Source organism: Oryctolagus cuniculus, chromosome 19 (assembly GCF_964237555.1).
Source record: "Oryctolagus cuniculus chromosome 19, mOryCun1.1, whole genome shotgun sequence".
In the NCBI taxonomy this organism is placed as follows: Eukaryota; Metazoa; Chordata; class Mammalia; order Lagomorpha; family Leporidae; genus Oryctolagus; species Oryctolagus cuniculus.
The window spans coordinates 9,621,331-9,640,385 of record NC_091450.1 but is presented as its reverse complement, the minus strand read 5'-3'; the positions used below and the strand labels follow the sequence as shown (position 1 = coordinate 9,640,385).

General features: G+C 45.7%; 1 pseudogene; it reads right to left on the bottom strand.

The window, feature by feature from the left end:
- Nucleotides 1–19,055, bottom strand: part of ORYCUNV1R-PS1575 (vomeronasal 1 receptor oryCunV1R-ps1575 pseudogene) — a 1,374,299-nt pseudogene that overhangs the window by 1,084,312 nt on the left and 270,932 nt on the right.

Here is a 19,055-nt window from a genome sequence, read left to right as displayed (position 1 = left end):
TAATTTACTCTTTTGAAAATATCTGTTGAAGTCCTTGACCCATTTCTTTTTTCTTTAAAATAGATTTTATTTTGTTCAACTTTTATTTAATAAATATAAATTTCCAAAGTACAACTTTTGGATTATAGCAGCTTTCCCCCCCATAGCCTTCCTCCCATCCACAACCATCCCATCTCCTACTCCCTCTCCCATCCCTGGGTTGCTTGTTTTGTTGTAGTGGAGTTTCTTAATCTCTTTGTAGATTCTGATTATTAATCCCTTATGAGTAGCACAGTTTGCAAATACTTTCTCCCATACTGTTGGTTGCCTCTTGACTTTCCTAAGTGTTTTTTTTTTTTGACAGTAGAGAAAATTTTCAATTTAAGGTAAAACCAATTGTTGATTTTGGCTTTAATTGCCTGTGCCTCTGGGTTCTTTTCAAGAAATCTTTGCCTATGCCAATGTCTTGCAGGGTTTACCTAATGTTCTCAGACAATTTCATGGTATCAGGTCATATATTAGGTCTTCAATCCATTTTGAATGGATTTTTGTGTAAGGTCTAAGGTAGGGTTCCTGCTTTATACTCCTGAATGTGGAAATCCAGTTTTTCCAGCACCATTTGTTGAAGAGACTATCCCTGCTCCAGGGATTGATTTTAGCTCCTTGGTCAAATATAAGTTGATTGTAAATGTTTGGATTGATTTCTGGTGTTTCTATTCTGTTCCATTGGTCTATCCATCTGTTTTTGTACAAGTACCAGGCTGTTTTGGTTATAAATGCCTTTTAGTGTGTCTTGAAATCTGGTATTGTGATGCCTCCGACTTTGTTTTTGTTGTATAAGATTGCTTTAGCTATTCAGGGTCTCCTGTGTTTCCATCTGAATTTCAGAATCATTTTTTTCTAGATCTAGGAAGAACGTCTTTGGTATTTTCATTGGTATCACATGGAATCTGTAGATTGCTTTTGGAAGAAGGGACATTTTGTTGACATTGATTCTTCCAATCCATGAACATGGAAGAGAATATGGAAGAGTTTTCCATTTTGTAGTATCTTCTCTTATTTGTTTATTTAATATTTTATAATTCTCATCATAGACACCTTTGAAATCCTTTGGTAAATTTATTTCAAAGTATTTGATGTTTTTTGTAGCTATTGTGAATGAGATCAATCTTTAGTGTTCTTTCTCAGTCGTGGCATTGTCTGTGTATACAAAGGATGTTGATTTTGTATACTTATTTTATATCCTGCTGCTTTACAAAACTCTTCTATGAGTTCGAATAGTCTCTTGATGGAGTCTATTAGATCCCCTATTTATAGAATCATGTTCTCTGCAAATGGGGGTAGTTTGACTTCCTCTTTCCCAGTTTGAATTTCTTTAATTTCTTTTTCTTGGTTAATGGCTCTTGCTAAAATTTCCAGTACTATATTGAATAGCAATGGCAAGAGTGGCCATCCTTGTCTGGTTCTGAATCTCAGTGTAAATGTTTCCAGCTTTTCCCCATTCAATAGGACACTGGCCATGGGTTTGTCATGAATTGCTAAGTTTGTGTTGAGGAATGTTCCTTTTATATCAAATTTGCTTAGAATTTTCTTCAAAAAAGGGTGTTGTATTTTATTAAATGCTTTCTCTGCATCTATTGAGATACTCACATGGTTTTGGTTCAGTAGCTTGTTAATGTGATGTATCACATTGATTGATTTGAGAATTTTGAAACATACTTGTATACCAGGGATAAATTCCACTTGTTCCAGGTGAATGATCTTTCTGATGTGTTGTTGGATTCAACTGAACAGAATTTTGTTGAGGATTTTTGCATCTAAGTTCATCAGGGAAATTGGCCTGTAGTTATCTTTCTTTGTTGGCATCTTTTTCAGGTTTAGGAATTAAGCCAATGCTGGATTCATAGAAGGAATTTGGGAGGATTCCCTCTCTTTCAATTGTTTTCAATAACTTGAGAAGAGTTAGTGTTAGTTCTTCTTTAAATGTCTGGTAGAATTCAGTGGTGAAGCCACCTGATCATGGGCTTTTCTTTTTTGGGAGTGTCTCTATTACTGATTCAATTTCCATATTGGTAATGGGTCTGTTTAGGTTTTCTATTTCTTCATGCTCAGTTTAGGAAGGTTATATGTTTCCAGGAATCTATCCATTTCTTCTAGGTTTCCCAGTTTTTCGGCAAACAGCTCTTTGTAGTAATTTCTGGTGACTCTTTATTTCTGTGGTGTCTGTTGTTACATTTCCTTTTTCATTTCTAGTTTTATTTATTTGGGTCTTTTCTATCTGTTTTTTGGTTAGTTGTGCCAATGGTGTGCCAATTTTGTTTATATTTTCAAATAACCAACTCTTCATTTTGCTGATCTTCTATATTGGTTTTTTTGTTTCAATTTTGTTGATTTATTCTCCAATTTTAATTATTTCTTTACTCCTACTAGTTTTGATTTTGGTTTGCTGTTGTTTTTTGATATCCTTGAGGTGCATTGATAATTCATTTATCTGATGCCTTTCCAATTTCTTGAGTAGGCACCAATTGCTATGAACTTTCCTCTTAACATTGCTTTTGTTGTATCCCATAAGCTTTGACACATTGTATTGTCATTTTCATTTGTTTCCAGAATTTTTTTGATTTCTCATTTGATTTCTTCTGTGACCCGCTGTTCATTCATGAACTTGTTGTTCAGTCCCCATGTGTTTGCATATGTTTTAGAGATTCCTGATTTGCTGCTTTCCAGCTTTACTGCATGTGATCCAAGAAGATGTGTGGTATTATTTCATTTTTTTTTTGATTTTCCAAAACTTGTTTTATGACCTAGGATGTAGTCAATCCTAGAAAAGATTCCATGCACAGGTGAGAAAATGTGTATTTTTCAAGTGTAGGATGAAAAGTTCTGTAGATTTCTGTTAGGTCCATTTGGTCTGTAGTGTTAATTAGCTCTGCTGTTTTCTTGCTTGTTTTTTGTCCAATTGATCTGCCCATTGCTGAAAGTGGGGTAGTGAAATACCCAATTACTACTGTATTTGAGTTTATGTCTCCCTTTAAATGGCTTACCATTTATTTTAAGTAGCCAGGTGCCCTGTGAATAGGTGCATATATGTTTATAATAGTCACATCTTCCTGTTGAATTGATCCCTTAATCATTACATACTGTTCTTCTTTGTCTCTTTTAACAGCTATTATGTTAAAATCTATTTTGTTTTATATTAGGATGGCTATCCTAGGTCTTTTTTGGTTTCTATTATCATGGAATATCTTTTTTCATTCTTTCACTTTTAGTTTGTGGGTATCTTTGTTAGTGCAATGTGTTTCTTGTAGGCAGCAAGTAGATGCATTTTGTTTTTTAATCCATTCAGCCAGTCCTTCAAAGTGACTATTGACAAGCAACGACTTTCCCCTGCCCTTTTTCTATAAACATTCCTATTTTTTATTTTGGACTTACTTTGTACTTTTACTGGGAGCTTTCCTTCCTTTATCTTCTTCCATAGTGATGACCATGTTTCTGTGTTTCTGTTTGTAACATATCATTAAGCATCTTCTGCAGGGCTGGATGGGTGGTGATAAATTCTTTCAGTTTCTGTTTATCATGGAAGGTCTTTATTTCACCTTTGTTCATAAATGAGAGCTCTGCATGGTATAGTATTCTGGGTTGACAGTTATCTTCTCTTAAGACTTGGACTATATCTTGCCATTTTCTCTTTGTCTGTAGGATTTCTGATGAGAAGTCCACTGTGAGTCTAATTGGAGATCCTCTGAAAGTAACTTGGCATTTCTCTCATGCACATTTTAGAATATTTTCTTTATGTTTTACCATGATGAGTTTGATTACAATGTGTCATGGTGAAGATATTTGCAGGTCATGTCTATTATGATTTCTATGCATTTCCTGTGTTTGGATGCCCCTTTCTTTCTCCAAATTGGTGAAATTTTCTGTTATTATTTCACTAAAAGGACCTTCTAATCCTTTCTCTTTCCATGCCTCCAGGAACTCTTAGAACGTGTGTGTTGGATCATTTGATAGTATCCTGTGTATTTCCAACAGTGTTTTTCAGTTATCTAATTTCTTCTTGTGTTTGTTCCCTATCTCCATGCCCCAGGAATTCATCCTTCAGGAAGCCAAAGATACACAATCCTCCCTTTCATGCCTCATTGAAGCCTAGACACGGGACTCAATGATACCCTGCAGCCACCACCCCTGACTTCTTCCCAGGAGCACAGATCTCTGCTGTCTGCTTGTATTCCAAGGACAGAGGGACTTGTGCAGCACCCTACGAGTTGCACCAGTGCCTGTGTGGCTCCTGCCTATCCTGTTTCCCACTTATTTCCAGTGCCAGAGCAAACTCCTGCACCCAGATAGCCAGGACATGTGGACCAACTTGTTAACCCTGGGGTGATCTGCTATACTTGTTTTAATAGCATCACCCCCTAGAGGTAGCAGAGACGGGCTAGGAGGGGAGCCCCAGGCAACTGGCTCCTACTTCACTGTACTTGCTGGGCTGGGCGCTGTGTCATCCACAAACATTTGCACACTGCCAGGGCTGGCATCATCCTCCCCACCCACCTGGTTACTCCAAGACACACCAGTCTCCAGTCTCTGTTCAGCAATCCCTGTGTGCCTCTCTGGGTGGTGGTGGCGGGTCACTCTCCTTACTGTTTCCCCAAACCCTACCCCCCAGATGCAGGCCATCTGGCCCTCACTTTTTTTTTAAGTTTTTTTTTCAAATATTTATTTATCTATTTGAGAGGCAGAGTTACACACAGAGAGAAGGAGCAACAGAGAAAGGGAAAGAGATATCTTCCATCTGCTGGTTTACTCCCCAAATGGCTAACAGCCTGAACTGGGCCAATCCAAAGCCAGGAGCCAGGAGCTTCTTCCATATCTCCCACATGGGTGCAGGAGCCCAAGGATTCGAGCATGTTCCACTGATTTCCCAGACCATTGGCAGAGAGCTGGATCAAAAGTGGAATAGCTAGGCTCAAACCAGCACCCGTATGGGATGCCAGCAACATAGCTTGCTATGCCACAGTGCTGGTCTCATGGCTCTTTGTCTTTCTCACTGCAGTGGCACAAGTGCTTGGTCCTGTCTTGGTTACAGCTCCCATTCAGTCAGTACACTCTCTTCTGGCTCAGCCCTGGCCTAGTGTCCCCCTCACCTTGCTTCTCTCTCCCAGACTCTCAAAGTCCTGGGGGTAGCCCAGCTTGGTTCCCTCAGTGCCCTAGGCCATCCTCTCTACCTGGGGCTGGCCCTCTGCCCTGAGACCCTGGAAGTCTGATTCCTCCCTGGCCATTAATCACCAGAGTATGAAGCTTGTGGCAAAGCTGACCCCCCCCTCCATGGCCCACCTTGGACCAAGCTGCTGTTCACTGGGCTCCCATTCCTAGTTTGGGCAGGTCTCTGTTGTGCACCAAATGTGAGCAAAGCCCTCCTAATGCTGGCAGCCCTGTGGCAATCACCTCATATGCATCCTGTCACTGCCCCTGCATCCTAAACCTGAAGGTGGATCTTGCCTCTCCATGTGCCTGAGGAGGCTGAGGCACAGTGTAGCCCAATCACTCAGCCATAATCCCAAAATGAGACCACTTGGCTTCTGTGTCCCAACTCCAAACCCAAGCCAGTCCCTTAGCAGCTCTTCTTATGACACTGAATTTTATGGGTTAACTCACACTTTCAATCAACCTGCCCTTTACCCACGGGTCCATTTAGCAACCACATTCTGTGTGCCTGGGCACTACTCTGGGAGCTTAGGATGTACAAGTGTCCATGTCCTTAAGGGTGTGATCTGAAGATATTTAAAACAAAATCCAGGGCCTGGCGATATGGCGTAGTGGGTAAAGCTGCCGCCAGCAATGCCGACATCCCATATGGGCACCAGTTCAAGTCCTGGGTGCTCCACTTCTGATCAAGCTCTCTGCTGTGGCCTGGGAAAGCACTAGAAGATGGCCCAAGCCCTTGGGCCCCTGTACCCATGTGGGAGACCTGGAAGAATCTCCTGGCTCCTGGCTTTGGATCAGCGCAGCTCTGGCCATTGCAGCCATCTGGGGAGTGAACCAGCAGATGGAATACCTCTCTCTCTGACTCTCTTTCTCTCTCTGTAATTCTGCTTTCAAATAAATGAATAAATCTTTAAATACATACAAACAAAATCCACAGAGGGGACAGTGTTATGGCGGAGCAGATGAAGCTGCCACTTGCAACTCTGACATTCCATATTAGGGCAGGTTCAAAGCCCAGCTCTTCTGCTTCTGATCCAGCTCCTTGCTAATGTGCCTGGGAAAGCAGTGGAGGATGGCTCAAGTGCTTGGGCCCCTGCACCTGCATGGGAAACCCAGATGGAGATCTAGGCTCTGGTTTCAGCCTTGTCCAGTCTCAGCTGTTGTAGCCATTTGGGGAGTGAACTAGCTGTCTCTAAGTCTTTCTCTGATGCTTTGCCTTTCAAATGAATAAATAGATAAGTAAATAGATCTAGATCTTTAAAAAAAAAAACCATGCAAAAACAAAGACAGGTTTGCATGGACCAAAAAAAGTTTCAAATCATACACATGAGGAGTCTTTAAAGAATTACGGTAAATATGTATTATGGATTTCAAAGTATTTTTGCTCCAAAATAAACTCATCTTTTAAATTTTGTTTTTTTTCACCAATTTTTGAAGTCCTTTTATATTTTAGTAATGTAGAGGGACAAAAACAAAATAGACACATTGTGCTCATGCATATTATATATAGTAACTACAGAGTACCCAATTAAAAATGCAATGTATGTAAAACTGATGAGGCTGGGGAGCTGTGAGTGGCTGGGGACTTGTCTGAGGAGGTGATGTTTGAGGAGAGCCCAGAGTGAAGTGAAACTGGGGCTCTGGGGATCCGGGGAGAGTCTCGTGTGGGAAGGGGGCCCTCAGTGCCCCTGACACAGGTGGAATAGGAGAGCCATGAGGCTGAGGAGTGCAGGGATCAGGCTGGGATTGCAGGGATGGGGTCCTGTGGAGGCAGCCAGATCCTCAAGGATTCAGGAGAGAGCCTGGGCCTGGGGGAGATGAATGAGGGTGAGAACACCCCATGAGCGGAAGGGAATGAGCCCCAGAACAATGGCAGTCTATCCCTCAGGGCTCTTCTGGTAGACAAGCTGTCCTGAGAGTGACACAGCCCTTCTTCAACACCTGTGGATGGGTAGGGAGGGCTGGGGAGGCAGCCAGAGCCACGCTGGGTTAGGGGCAGAGAGCTCTGTGCAGCAAGGCTACCGAGGCAGTGAAAGAGAGGCAGAGAAGCTGGAGTCACAGCTACCGGTCATGCAGTGGGTCCCTTGGGACCCATGGAGGATCTGTGGCAGGAGAAGTCTGACCTGCTCATTTCAGGCTCTGGCTGGAGCTCCAGCTGCAGGTGGGAGCTGGTGGGAATGAGGCAGGGATTTATTCCAGGCTTCGAAACATTTCTGCACTCTGAGGGCCTCTTGAGAGGCAGAGATCATCTGTCCCCATCCTGCCCTGGAGCTGTGGCTCTGAAGCCCTGTGTGCTGCAGGGGTGGGGCTGACAGGTTTCCTTGCCCCTCTTACCCTGCAGCTGTTTCAGCCCAGGGGGCCCCTGCCTGTAGTTTCATGCCCTGAAGTGGGCTACCCCTCCTCACATGCCCCTACCCGGCCCATCACATAAACACAGAGATGGAGGGTTGTGGCCAGTACCCTGCAGCCATGCTGCTGCTGAGGGGAAGGTCAGAGGTTGGAGAGGGACAAGGCTGGTTCCCTGCATTCAGTAACTGAATCTCTGGCAAGGGATGGGGGCCATAGCAGCCTCTTCCTGGTCCAGGTGTGTGTGGGGGCAGGGGGTGGGTCAAGATGCAGATGCCTTTAAATGGTTCACTTGTTCTAGAGAGTGCTAGCTCATTAATTCCCAGGAACTGCTCAGAGTAACCAGAAACCACTTTATAACCCACAGGAGGGCAGTGAGGAGCCAGCACAGTTACTAGAGTATGCATGATTACAACCATGGACTTTGGAGTGTGTGCTGCATGCTGGCTCCCTACCGTGTATAACCTTTTATACCTCTGCTTTTTCATCTGAAAACTGGGCATCACAATCATACTTCCATTGCAGGGTTATTGTGGCTGTAGGTGCTTATATATAATAGCCATCCCTTGGTATCCACAGAGGACTGGCCTCAGGAGCAACCCCTGGGCACACACACAGAGCAATCCCAAAATCTGTGGATGCTGGATTCCCTCACATAAAAAAGGGTAAAAGTTGCACATAATCTATGCATGCATGCTTTCCTACACTTTCTATCATCTCTAGATGACTGATAATATTTAAAACAATGTCAATGCTATGTAAGCCATCGTTACACATATTGTACAGGGAATGATGAAAAGAAAAAAGTCCATATATGTTCAGTACAGACACCTTTATTTTTCCCAAATATTTTCTACTTGTGGGTGGAATAATTCACAGATGCAGGGTCTATGCACATGAAGGGCCAACTCTAATGCATTTAGGGGAGTGTCTGGTGCGTGGTAAATGCTAGATTCATGTAAAATACTATTACTGCAACTGCATCAGGAATGCATGAGACTGAATAACGCAGAACTCAATAGTGATTAAAATGACAGAAAGGTTCATTGGTGCTTCACAACAAGAAATGGAGCTGGGGGCTGTGGTGGGCAACCTCTAAGACACTGCTGCTGTGGCTCACCCCAAGACACCATTCTCCAGATTAGGTCAGAAAAGTCTGTGGCTTCCATCTTGGCTGCGCTCTCCAGTTCTCTCTTAGATCACTGGCTGCTGTGTTGTAAAGAGGCACAGGGAACCTGTGGGGAAGCCCGGCCTTGGGAGACAGAGACTGCTGGAAAGAAGCTGCATGAGTGCGTCTGGAAGCAGGAGCTTCAGTCCCAGTCAAGCGTGGATGTGACTGCCACCATCAGCTGCGACTGTCTGCTGCCTTGCAAGAGACGCTGAGCCAGCGGCACCCGCACACCATACACATATTCTGAACCATAGAAACCATTAAAAACACATGTTTACTGACTTAAACTACTAGGTTTAGGGCATCACTCGATGCCTAATAAAGAACCAGCAAGGGCCTGCATGGTGGCTCCCTGTGCCTCAGCATTGCCATCATCCAGGCCCCATTGGTGGTCTTTGCCTTCCTCCTCCTTAGTGCGAGGGTTTCATCCTCATGGTTACAAGATGACTGCTGCATATCTGGATGTCACATCTGCATTATAATCAAGAAGAACATCTAACTCCAGACTGGTGGCATGCCTACAGAGCCTGAGTCTTTTATACCAGTAAAGGCTTTCACAGAACTGCCACCCAACAGCCTCCAATTTAATTACATTGGCCAGAAGAGACCCACAGTCCATCCTAGATCCATGCTGAGTGCAAGGTGGATAAGGTGGCTGCTGGGGTTCCAAGACACCACATTTCCACCCAGGAACCAGCAGGGATAATTTAACTGTGATTCCCAGTGTCCGGTCCAGCACTTAATGCAGCATGTACTCAGATTATGTTTGTTGAATGAATGCACTAGGTAAGAAGCTCTTCAAAGACAGGAGTCATGTCTTTCCTGTGTTGATGCCCTCCATGCTCTGCTGGCAGCACAATGAACACAGGGCTTCTCCTTAAAATGTCTACATAAGGCAGTGCCTAGCACAGGGCCTGGTACAGAGTGAGGGTGCACAACATTCTCTGTGTTATGGTTTGACCCTCTGTTGATCAACAGTTTTGGCTACCTGTTTCCTGACTCATGAGATTTTCTTGCCCTTATAGTGCCATTGATCAGAAATGGAAAACAGGTGGCATCTCTCCGATATTAGAAATCAAAGCACTTTGCTCTCTAATGGGGCTGCTCATTTCCAACTAGAACTGTCACTGCCTGCAGACTGGAAGATGACAAAGGACAGCTTGCTACCCTCTCTTTCTGCTCTCCTCTGGGAAGCTTCTCCCCCAGCTGGAGTGCGGTGAGTCTCACTGGGTTGCTCCAGGCAGCATTGGGGAAAGAAGGCATTTGTTCCAAGGAAGGCCCTCTCTGGGCAGCAATCAAAGGAACTGCTCAGACCATGATGCCCCATCTGGGGCAATCTGGATGTGCTCAGGTGCGCATATTCCACATGCCCTTTGCCTCCTGAAACCCTACTCCATTTTGCTCTCTGCACTTGCCCACTGCTCCTTCTCCCATATACTTGGGGAAAAAATGAATTTTACTGGAAAATTGAAAATATTTTATTTCCTGGGCCAAAGTCAGGAACCAGGAACCCAGTGCAGGTCTCCCATGAGGGTGGCCAGAACGACAACTATTTGAGTGATCACTGCTGCTTCCCACAGTCTGTAGTAACAGGAAAGTGGAGTCAGGAATTGAAACCAGTTGTCCAATGTGGGATGTAGGAGCTTCAACCACTAGGCTCCACAACTGCACCTCTACTTTTCATTGTGACCACCTCAAATGGGAAAGTTGCCTTTCTGAGCAGAGTCAGAAAAGGGGTCCATGTCAAGGAATGTTGGTCAGGACAGGGTAATGTTCTAGGGACCCGTGAGAAAATGACTTACTGAGCCACTGTGTGTTCTTTCCTTGACATCTGCAGAAAAAAAATTTTATTAGGGTCCAGGGAAGTGCAGGGTAAGAGCCAAAAGGCCTATCCACCCTCCCCCACCACCCACAAGGAGCTTGATACTTTAATTCCTTTACAGGATATTCGCTGCTCCTGGGCATTGTGAATTTGCTATGTTCTGTCTCATCCCAAGACCCTCAGCGCTGCAGAGGCGGTTTCATGCCTCCCCACAGGAGGCATGACAGGGCCAGATTACAGAGTGAGGCAACAAGTGCCAGCCCAAGTGCCCAAGGGCCTCACCATCACACCCCCTGCACCTGCTCACTGAAGCTGGCTACCCTCTGTTTGTCCAGGCACCACCTCTTAGCTCCACAGGGAGAAGGAGATGCCAGCTCTGAATGATAGTGATGTCCCTTAGCCCAGAGCCAAGGCCACAATGTCCCTACCATGAGAATACCACAAATCAATATGTGTGTTGAAGGTAATCCAAGAGCCTGGGCATGCTCTGTCATCTGAGGGCTGAGTGTGAGGGGCAGGGAGGGAAGACAGGCTGATCTTCCTTCTTCTGGCTCCATGCTCTGCACATCCACTTAGATTGCTTCCTCAGGTGAAGCCTCACTTCCTACTAGTGTTGCTGAATTATTGCAGGATTTTCAATGGGGACACCAAGGTCCAGAGAGATTCAATGGCACCCTGAAGGCCACGCAGCTATTGGGTCAGCTGGTAAAGCCAGGTGCAGCCCTGCCTTGCTCTGTCTCTACTCAAAGCACATGTGATATCTTGGGAAGAGGAATGATAAGGCTGAGCACTGATTTTGCATGATGGGGCTGCTGAGACGAAATCTCCTAGTAAGTCCAGAGTCTGTGTCAGGAGCAGGGACTCGAGAGGACCCAAAGGACGCTCAAGCCGTAGGTTGTGACCCAGAAAGTTTTGTGTGTTTTGGAAACCAGGTCCTGAAGCCTGTTCTCTTTCAAGGAATTCTTCATCAAGCTCCAGGATCACCCAGCCAGAATACGGATTATCCTGGCCTCTTTTTTCTGATTTATGCAGACGTATCAGCTTTGTACGTTATGTGAAGGTGCATCAGAGGTGACGTGGCCCCTCCCTTACCTCCTTGACCCAGGCACAAGTGACAGGAGAGTAGCTCTCAGCCATTAAGGGATGGAGATTGGTGGAGAAACTCCACAGAGTCTTTACCTCTTGGAAGGTGGTTCTGAGGCACCACCCACAGACTCCTCAGAGACACCTGTGTGAGCTCAGTGCCCACAGGGCCAACCTGGTCCTCAACCCACCTCATGTTGGCTTCCTCCCTCCCTTCTTTCAGTTTCCCACCCTGCAATGGTTCTCCCTGGGACTATGCCTGGGAATCCTCAAACCCTGAGTCACAGGCTACCTCTGGAAAATTCCACCTAAGACAGTCACACTGCAAGGGATGGAGCGAGGATTCAAATCCACGTCTGCTGTCTCCAAGTCTGAACACTGCTGCTGCATATTCAGGAGAGCTGGACCCACACACAGGGAACAGCAAAAAGTACATGGAAAACTGGAATTAAAAGACAACTTTACTTTTGTGCAAAGTGATTTTTAAATCAATGCATGTAAGGGAGTCTTCAGAAAATTTATAAAAATGGTATAACTAGTACTCAAACAGTACTTTACACTTTGTGTTTCTGTGTGGGTTCAAACTCTTGAAATCTTAGTATATACTAAGTTGATCTTCTGTATATAAAGATAATTGAAAATGAATCTTGATGTGAATGGGATGGGAGAAGGAGTGGGAGATGGGATGGTTGTGGGTGGGAGGGAGGTTATGGGGGAAAAAGCTAGTGTAATCCAAAAGCTGTACTTTCAAAATTTATATTTATTAAAAGTTAAAAAAAAGAAAATGAGTAGTATGAAAAACCTATGCATGGATTTCAATTTTTTGCAAGAACATAGTTATCTTTTAATTCTATTCTCCATGAACTTTATGATGTCACAAGTTAGCCAAATCTACTCTTTCTCCTTAGATGCAGAAGCCACTTAAACAAAGTTGGAAGACTCTTAGGGCCCCTGTCCACCTTTTGTAGTGAAGGTCCTTCCAGCTGTTAGCTGATAGTCTACTCGTGAAGTTGAGTCTAACCTAGGCTCCCTGCTCACCTAAAACCAGATTCATTCTCCACCTTTTGGGGGCAGAAGGAAGCTGATCTCCTACAGCATTTGTCAGGGGCAGGTGGGCCAGGATACCCCAGCTGCCTCCAGGCATATGGAGTAGCTTTCTAAGGTTTCTATGAAAGTGAAGTAAAATGTGCAGAGAAGTGAGTCATGTTTGCTTTTCTTCTTGTAAAAGAGATATGGTCAAAGAGAGCGAGGGGCAGAGCTGGGTTTCTGCACAGTCTCTTAATTACTTGAGAGGCCAAAGACAGAGAGGGGGGAACAGACAGCTCCCACCCATTGGTTTACTTTGCAAATGCTTGCAACAGCCTGGGCTGGCTTGGGGCAAAATGAGGAAGCTGGGAACTCAGTCCAGGTTTCCCATGTGAGTGGCAGGGACCGCATTGCTTGTGATGTCACCTGCTGACTCCTAGGCTCTGCATTATCAGGAAGCTAGAGTCAGGAGACGGAGCTAGTAGTTAAACCCAGGCACTCACTAGTAGTTAAACCCAGGCACTTGGTAAATAACCATTAGTGATTTCGTATTAGCCAGTTCTAGGCTAAGCCTGAGCCCCAAGCACAAGCTCTTTGTGTAGGCATTTGTATCCGGACCATTGAGGGTGGTTTATATTGTTTGCCATTTTTGTTGTGTCTCTATTTTATTTTTAATCATAATTTTCTGTTCTATCAGCTGGCTTTCAAGGTGGTATTTTTTCTAATCAGAAACAGTAGGAAAAGATGGGTTCCTGGGGGGTTGTGGAAGGAAGGTGTGGAGGTGTAGGGCATTGTCCTCTCAGCTGCTTTCAAAGCTGGTGAGGCCATGCAGTAGCCACAGTGCATAATCCCGTTTCTTCAGTCCTACCTGCAAAATCCATGGGAAATTGCAGGAGAGAGCCAATAAGACTGCTTGGAGACTGGGAAGGAAGAGCCAATTGGTAGAGCTAGGGTGGGGAATGAGCAGTGCACAGAGTTGACGGGCCAAGTGGGACGTGAAGGAACTCACTCTCAAGGTGAAGCTGTCCATCTCTCTTACATGAAGGCTTCTGGGGTGGGGGGCATCGAAGTCTTCCTGCCTGGACAAGTGAAAATAATGGGGTGGGGTGGGGCTGGCGCTGTGGCACAGCAGGTTAAGCTGCCTCTTGTAGCACCAGCATCCAATATGAATACCAGTCCAAGTCCTGGATGCTCTGCTTCCAGTCCAGCTCCCTTCTAATGCACCTAAGAAAGCATCAGAAGATGGCCCAAGTCCCTGGACTCCTGCACTTGGCTCTTGACTTCAGATTGGCCCAGCCTTGGGCCATTGTGGCCATTTGGGAAGTGAACAAGCAGATAGAAGCTCTCTTTTCTTTCTCTGTTTCTCCCTCTCTATCTTTCATTCTGCCTTTCATATAAATAAAATAAATATTTTTAAAAAAAGAAAAAAATGAGGGGAAGAGATAAAGTGGGTAGGGGATTAGCTTTTTGCATACTAAAGCTATATTTACCAATTGACTTTGTATGGCCTGTTAACAAGTACTGAAGATCCTGTTAGCCTCTGGCTGTCTGTCTGGCTATCTGGCTATCCATCTATCTCAAATGACAGAGCAGAACCCCTTCAGGCCAGAGCAGACTTTTGCTTACCTGGCCCCTGAGTTTGTACAGCACTGGCACCCCTTCACTTGTTGCCTGCTCTTGTTAGGCAGTTTATGAGGGGTATCTTAATCCGCTTCCTGTTGCTAACAACACAATAGCACAGACTGGGCAAGTTGTAAGCGCAACAGGTTGATTTTGGTTCATGGTCTTGGTCCAAGGTCAAGGTGCTGTGTGTAGTGATGGCCTTCTTGCTGGAAGAGTCCCACAGTGGCATAGTGCCACTCATGGGGAGAGATGGAGTGTCTAAGAGACTTAGCCAGGGTCAGCGCTGTGGTGTAGCAGGTAAAGCTGCTGCCTGCAGTGCTGGCATCCCATATGGGTACCAGTTTGAGTCCTGGCTACTCCACTTTCAATCCAGCTCTCTGCTATGGCCTGGAAAAGCAGTAGAAGATGGCCCAAATGGTTGGGCCCCGGCACCTGTGTGAGAGACCTGGCTTCTTAGCTCCTGGCTCCTGGCTCCTGGCTTCAGATCAGCGCAGTTCTGACCATTACGGCCAAATGGGGAGTAAACCAGCAGATGGAAGACCTCTCTCTCTCTCTCTGCCTTTCCTCTCTCTGTGTAACTCTGACGTTCAAATAAATAAATAAATCTTTAAAAAAGACTTAGCCAAAGTGGCTTTCATAGCAGAGCCATGGGCTAATCTCCTCTTAAAAGCTCCACCTCTTAATGCTGTTATAATAGCAATTAAATTTTAACATGGATTTTGTAGAGGACGTTCAACCATAGCAGTCAGGGAGGGAACCATTAACATCAATATTCCTTCAGGATTTACTCCTTGCTGGGACCTGGGCTACACAGCAAGGAATCAGGGTGAACAAGACAAACATGGTCCCTGCTGTGCTGGACATCTCAATTTCTCCCTCTTAGCACATGCCTCATCTTCAGCCACCCTGTCCTGCACCTTGCAGCCTGACCCGTACTAACCCCATCACCTGGGTGTCCTGTCCTCTCACATCCAGTGGGGTTTGATCAATGGGAAACAGAAGATTGAAAGTGAGAGGCGACATACACTGAGACAACTATTCCCTGACTTTCCTTCCTGCTGATTTGTAGGCTGCCAGGGTCCTCATTTCTCTGCCCAAGGTCCCAGCCCTATATCTCCTTGTACAGCTATGATTCTCTTCAGCCTCTGGCATCCGCTCTCTCCTTTTGCCCTTTCAGAACTAGGAGAAATAATATCTCCATACCCCAGTGACTCTTGGGGTTTCTCAAACTCTCAAAATATACCATATTTTGCCTAGCAGGGCACCTATTGGCTCCCCTAACTTCATAATAACATATAGCCTGGCAACTATTAAGTAATTACTTGCACAGAACTTAGTTGCAATGGTTGTGTGCATTCCCAAGATGAGTGTGATGCTCTAGGAGTGTGTCTAGCAGGGTACTGGGGGACCAGGAAAGAGTTCCCCGCAGAGATGCAGTGGATGCAGCCTCCAGAGAGCTGAGGGGGAATCAGCAATGAGAATTTTAGATGGGCAGGGGTGGGGCAGTTTTCCAGACAGGGAGTAACATGTTGAAGCTCTGGAGGTGGGAAGGAACTTTGTTCTTGGGAAGAAGATTGGCACCAGTGTGAATGGAGCTGTTTCTTTGCTTTTAAACAGTCATTTATTTATTTGAAAGACAGAGTTACAGAGAAAGAGAGGGAGAAAAAGAGAGAGAGAGAGGGAGAGGGAGAGGGAAAGGGAGAGGGAGAGAGGCAGAGAGGGAGAGAGAGCGAGCGAGAGAGAGAGAGAGTGAGAGAATCTTCCATCCACTGGTTCCATCCTCTGCTGGTTCACTCCCCGGGTGACCACAACATCCAAGGCAAAGCCAGGCTGAAGCCAGGAACCAGGAGCTCTTCCAGGTTCCCACGTGGGTACAGGGGCCCAAGCCCTTGAGACATATTTTGCTGTACTCCCAGACACATTAGCAGGGAGCTAGGTCAGAAGTGGAGGAGCGGGAACTCAAACTGGCACCCTTATGGGATGTGGGTGCTGCAGACAGCAGCTTTACCAGCTGTGCACCAGTCCCATTCTCTGGTGGAGCCTGTTCTAAATGGCAAGCTGTGGATCAAGGAGAAAGGAGGGAAGGGACATAGAGAATGACCCAGCTTGAATGAGGTCTGGGACTAGTGTGAGGCAGTCAGGCCCTGGGGACAAAAGCTATATGGAGGTGGCCACAGGGAGGGTCACGTGGACAGAGCAACAGCCCTGAGAGTGAGCACCTGCTGAAGCTTTGTGCCCTGCACACTTCATTTGTCTCTCACTAGTGCACCCCTCCCTGGCAGTGAAGCGGGGGGACAAATTGTCAGAGGGCTACATTTGAATGGGGATAAATCAGGAATCAAGGAAAGCTCCCTGTGAAGTCAAGGGCAGGCTTACTTATCACCCACTGAGCCACAGCAGTTTGGATGGGGCATTACCAGGGCCACTGACCAGGGCCTTGGATGTCCAGTTTATACTGGGCTGCATGACATCCTGGCCCTGTGGCTGACTCTCCACCCCCTCTGTGGGTAGAACCACATGGCCTGGATCCCCCCTGGTTATTCACATGGTTGGCCAGAGCCCCTAGGCAAACTAAGCCACTGCTATGAAACACAACTTTCCAAGTACCCAGAACCACCTCACAGGAGCTGAGGACAAAGGCAAATGTTCTCTTTGAGTTCATGAGTTCTGAGGGCCAGTGACATGTCACAGCAGGTTAAGCTATCACCTGCAAATCCAGCATCCCTCATGAGCCTTAGGTTCACCTCCTTACTGCTCTGCTTCCCATCCAGGTCCCTGCTAATGTTCCTGGGAAATCAGCAGAAGATGGCCCTGGCGCTGGGGTCCCTGCACCCATGTGGGAGACCTGGATGGAGTCCTAGGATCCTTCTTTCCACCTAGAGTGAACCAGCAGATAAAAGATTTCTCTCTCTCTCTCCCCCACTGCGCCCGAATTAGAGTTCTGCTCTCCCCTTGGCTCTTAGTGGTGGAGAACCCAAGTGTGTCTACTGACAGCCTTGCAGACCATGGGAAGCCATCTTAGACAGTGAGCTCCAAGCCTGCTGGTTGGGATCCGTTCTTCAGATGGTAGATGAAGGCTCTAAGGGTGCTTACTTCAACTTTTAAAAATGCATTTACTGTTTTATTGATTATAAAATTAACAAACATAGCCTGTAAATTTTTCTAATATAGAAATGTGGTCTAAAGAAAGTTCTCCTTCATACAACATAATCCAGAAGTGTATATAACACAGAAACCTCACAATAAGTCAAGAAATCACTGTTCCTAAAAATTTGGCCTATACTTTTCCATTTTTCTATGCATATTTTACGTATAAATATGTAATTCCTTTGAACAAACATGATATACTGTACTTCTCAGTACATCACAGACGTGACATGGAAATGTCTGCATGTACAAATGAATCTCGTCTTTCCAGCAACTGAACAGCAGTGCAGTCTGGATGGGCCACCATTTGATATCACTTATTGATAGGTATTGCCAATTTTTCTTGTTGTAAGCAATGCAGCGATGAATATTCTCTGTACATATATAATTTGGCCCCATGCTAATGTTCTGTAGGGTAAATTCTTAAAAGGAGAATTGCTAGATTAAAGGATATGCATATTTTGCAATTTAATAGCGCTTGCCAATCATCCTGTTGAAAGCTGGTCCAATTTATAGCCCCTCTAACAGCATACAGGTGCACTGAATTCCCACTACCCTTGCCAACGAGTCACTAATCCTTTTCATAAATCCAACTATTGAAGGGGAAACCAGCATGACCCAGGAGGGCTGCTCACCTCCCTCCCTGTAACACAGCCCAGGCCCCATGGGGGCTGCTCTCCTTGCCCCAGCACCACCTCATGAGGCTTGGGTGGTGGGGAATGTAGGAGGTGCAGGCAGTCGGATGAGGACATAGTTATAATTGCCTTGAGTTTGAGCACTGGGACATGACTCACCTGAGTTTGCCCAGTGTCCCCCATTAATTCCCCCCAAGTTACATGGACTGTCTTTCTATTTCTGCATAGTGTGCTTTCACACATTCACCAGCTTAAACTAACACAAGTGTAGGATTCCACCATCACTATGGCTCTAAGGCCTAGGCACATACTCACTGGCTCCCCTGTCCAGGGTCCCACTAGGCTGAAATCCAGGTGAGAGTCAGGACTCCAGTCATTGCTGAGGCTCAGGGTCCTCCATCAAATTCAATCTGCTGCCAGTAAATTTATTTCCTTGGGGGCTTGTGACCTGGATCTCCAGTTTCTTGCAGGCTGCCACTTGAGGGTTACACTCAGCTCCCAGAGCCCTCCCTCAGGCCCCAGCCATGGGCCTCTCACAGCTTCCATCTCTAGAGCCAGTGGGAGACTGCTCCCCAGTTGGCCATGACATGACGTGACCAGAGTTGTGGAGTGATGATCCGATTCCCTTTGCCACATAATGCACCTAACCACTGGGGACAATCTCATTAGGTTCCCAGGTCCCACCCACACTCAAGGGGAAGGTATTTTACTGAAGTGGATGCAGGGGGCAGGGATCTTAAAGGTCATAGTGGATTTGTACCTAATCTTAGCTGACACCACACATACCATGTAACATGCACACCACACCCATTACATTCCCAACCCACTCCGACCCTCTGTTCCTGGAGGAAAGGTATCTGGTTACTCACAAGCCCACACTGCTGAGTGCAAGGCACTTTCTTTTTTTTAAGGTTTAGATCAGATTTGAATCAGGAGCTGGAGTTTTTAGAAGCTGCTGGGAAAATATTTGCAGCCAATTTTTAATTAAAATTTATTTTACTTATTTGCATGCTGGAGG